This window comes from Mustela nivalis (genome assembly GCF_964662115.1).
Source record: "Mustela nivalis genome assembly, chromosome: 7".
NCBI lineage: Eukaryota > Metazoa > Chordata > Mammalia > Carnivora > Mustelidae > Mustela > Mustela nivalis.
The window spans coordinates 81486028-81490086 of record NC_139026.1 but is presented as its reverse complement, the minus strand read 5'-3'; positions in this window follow the sequence as shown (position 1 = coordinate 81490086).

Genomic DNA, 4059 nt, shown 5'->3' with positions numbered 1-4059 from the left:
ATAGAAAACATGAACAGACCCAACCCAGCAAGGAGATTGAAGCAGTCATCAAAAATCTCCCAACAAAGAGCCCAGGGCCAGAGAGCTTCCCAGGGGAATTCTTCTAAACATTTAAAGAAGAATTAATACATATTCTCCTGAAACTATTCCAAAAAATAGAAATGGAAGGAAGACTTCCAAACTCATTTTATGAGACCAGCATCACCTTGATCCCAAAACCAGACAAGGATCAGACCAATATTCTTGATGAACAGAGATGTGAAAATTCTCACCAAAATACTAGTCAATAGGATCCAACAGTACATTAAAAGGATTATTCACCATGACCAAGTGGGATTTATCCCTGGGCTGCAAGATTGGTTCAACATCTGCAAATCAATCAATGTGATAAATACATTAATAAAAGAAAGAACAAGAACCATATGATACTCTCAATAGATGCTGAAAAAGAATTTGACAAAGTACAGTATCCCTTCCTGATCAAACTCTTCAAAGTGTAGAGATAGAGGGCACATACCTCAATATTATCAAAGCCATCTGTGAAAAATCTACCACAAATATCATTCTCAATGGAGAAAAACTGAAAGCTTCTCCACTAAGGTCAGGAACATGGCAGGGATGTCCATTATCACCACTGCTATCTAACGTAGTACCAGAAGGCCTAGCCTCAGTAATCAGACAACAAAAAGATACTAAAGGCATCCAAATTGACAAAAAAGAAGTCAAACTATCACTCTTTGCAGATGATATATGATACTATATGTGGAAAACCCAAAAGACTCCAATCCAAATCTACTAGAACTTGTACAGGAATTCAGCAAAGTGTCAGGATATAAAATTAATGCACACAAATGAGTTGCATTTCTTTACACCAACAACAAGACAGAATAAAGAAAAATTAAGGAGTCAATCCCATTTACAATTGCACCCAAAACCGTAAGATACCTAGGAATAAACCTAACCAAAGAGGCAAAGAATCTATACTCAGAAAGCTATAAAGTACTCATGAAAGAAATTGACAAAAACACAAAGAAATGGACAAATGTTCCATGTTCCTGGATTGGAAGAACAAATATTGTGAAAATGTCTATGCTACTTAAAGCGATCTATACATTTAATGCATCTCTATCAACATCCCATCCATTTTTTTCAAAGAAGTGGCACAAATAATCCTAAAATTTATATGGAACCTGAAAAGACCTCGAATAGCCAAAGTAATATTGAAAAAGAACGCCAAAGTTGGTGACATCACAATTCTGGACTTCAAGCTCTATTACAAAGCTGTCATCATCACGACAGTATAGTACTGGCACAAAAACAGACACATAGATCAATGGAACAGAATAGAGAGCCTAGAAATAGACCCTCAAATCTATGGTCAACTAATCTTTGACAAAGCAGGAAGGAAAGTCCAATGGAAAAAAGACAGCCTCTTCAACAAATTGTGTTGGGAAAATTGGACAGCCACATGCAGAAAAATGAAATTGGACCATTTCCTTACACCACACATGAAAATAGACTCAAAATGGATGAAGGACCTCAATGTGAGAAAGGAATCCATCCAGATCCTTGAGGAGAACACAGGCAGCAACCTCTTCAACCTCAGCCACAGCAATGTCTTCCTAGGAACATCGCCAAAGGCAAGGGAAGCAAGGACAAAAATGAACTATTGGGATTTCATCAAGATCAAAAGCTTTTGCACAGCAAAGGATACAGTTAACGAAACCAAAAGACAGAATGGGAGAAGATATTTGCAAATGACATATCAGATAAAGGGCTGATATCCAAAATCTATAAAGAGCTTATCAATCTCAACACCCAAAGAACAAATAATCCAATCAGGAAATGGGCATAGGACATGAACAGACATTTCTGCAAAGACTTCATCCAGATGGCCAACAGACACATGAAAAAATGCTCCACATCACTCAGCATGTGGGAAATACAGATCAAAACCACAATGAGATACCACTTCACACCAGTAAGAATGGTTAAAATTAACAAGTCAGGAAATGTCAGATGCTGGCAAGGATGCAGAGAAAGGGGAACCTTCATACACTATTGGTGGGAATGCAAGCTGGTGCAACCACTCTGGAAAACAGCATGGAGGTTCCTCAAAAAGTTGAAAATACAGCTCCCCTATGACCCAGCAATTGTACTACTAGGTATTTACCCTAAAGATACAAATGTAGTGATCCGAAGGGGCACATGCACCTGAATGCTTATAGAGGCAATGTCCACAATAGCCAAACTATGGAAAGAACCTAGATGTCCATGAACAGATGAATGGATAAAGAAGAGGTGGTGTATATATATACAATGGAATACTATGCATCCATCAAAAGAAATGAAATCTTGCCATTTTTGATGACATGGATGGAACTAGAGGGTATTATGCTTAGCGAAATAAGTCAATGAGAGAAAGACAACTATCATATGATCTCCCTGATATGAGGAAGTGGAGATGTAACATGGGAGGTTTTGGGGGTAGGAAAAGAATAAATGAAACAAGATGGGATCGGGAGGGAGACAAACTATCAGAGACTCTTAATCTCACAAAACAAACTGAGGGTTGCAGGGGTGGGGGAGAGGGGCCAGGAGAGGGTGGTGGGGTTATGGACATTGGTGAGGGTATGTGCTATGGTGAGTGCTGTGAAGTGTGTAAACCTGGCGATTCACAGACCTGTACCCCTGGGGCTAAAAATACATCATATGTTTATTAAAAAAATTAAGAAATTAAAAAATTAAAATAAAATAAAATACAAAAAATAAAATAAAAAGGGCTTCTGCACTGGGGTTTGCCCTCTCTTTTACTGTTCTTTCAAACCTTGATCACCACATAAAGAAGCCCAGGCTAGCCTACTGGAGTGTGAGTGACAATGGAGGGCCAAGATGAGCTGCTCAGCTGAAGACTCTCCCCCAGTACCTTAGACTGCCAATTGCCAGCCATGGGAATGAGACCATCCCATGCCATCTGGGCCAGCAGAGCTACCAGCTGTCTAAAGATATCAGCAGAGCTAATCCAAACCCAAAGAACCTCCCAGATGACCCACAAAAATCAGGTGAAATAATAAAGTTGGTTGCTTTAAGCCATTTAGTTCAGAGGTATCTTTTTGTCTGTTAATTTCACTAAGATTATACGGGATTGATACTTTTTGACACCTTAGTATTTTTTTTAAGGATTTTATGTATTTATTTGACAGAGAGAGAGATCACAAGTAGGCAGAAAGGCAGGCAGAGTGGGGGCGGGGAACAAGCTCCCTGCTGAGCAGAGAGCCTGATCCAGGACTGGATCCCAGGACCCTGAGATCATGACCTGAGCCAAAGGCAGAGGCTTAACCCACTGAGCCACCCAGGCACCCAGGCACCGACCTTAGTATTTTTTTAACTTGAAAATTGTGCTACTTCTCTGTGGGGTGGCCTGTCAATCACATGACTCCCATTTTCTCATCATCGGGGTGCACATGGCATTTTATCACTAAAGTTCATAGAACTTGGTTTCTATTGCTTGCTCTATAGAGAATGTTGCATCAGAACAAGTTGACTCTCCACCAAATAAGTTTGCTACTCTTCCAGAAGTTGTTTCTGGGAGACTCCATTTCTAAGGACCCTGCTATGCTTGTCTGTTCATGTGACTGTTCTCATTGATAGACTATGAATGACAATGTTGTGTGTCATCTCCATACCTAGTAAGAAGTAAGTGTGTCTTCTGCACACTCTCTTTCTTCCCATGTGGATAAAGAAAATATTGACACCCAGGGAAACCTTGGATTTCTACACATTGAAAATGGTAGATCTTTCATCAGCTTGGGTCCCTATACACCAAAATACCACCTCTCCCCCTCCCCATGACCTTTACCTCCACCACCTCTTGGACTTTGTGAGAAACTGCTATTGTGGTAAGCCATGGAAATTTCAAATGTTATCTATAATAGCAGCTGGCAGTACTTTAACCAGTATAAGACCAGGCAATACAAATTAAAATGTGAAAGTATTTTTATTAGCATTTTGAAGATTCTAAAACAATTGGGAAAAGCCTCCTTGGCAGGGGCAAGAGTC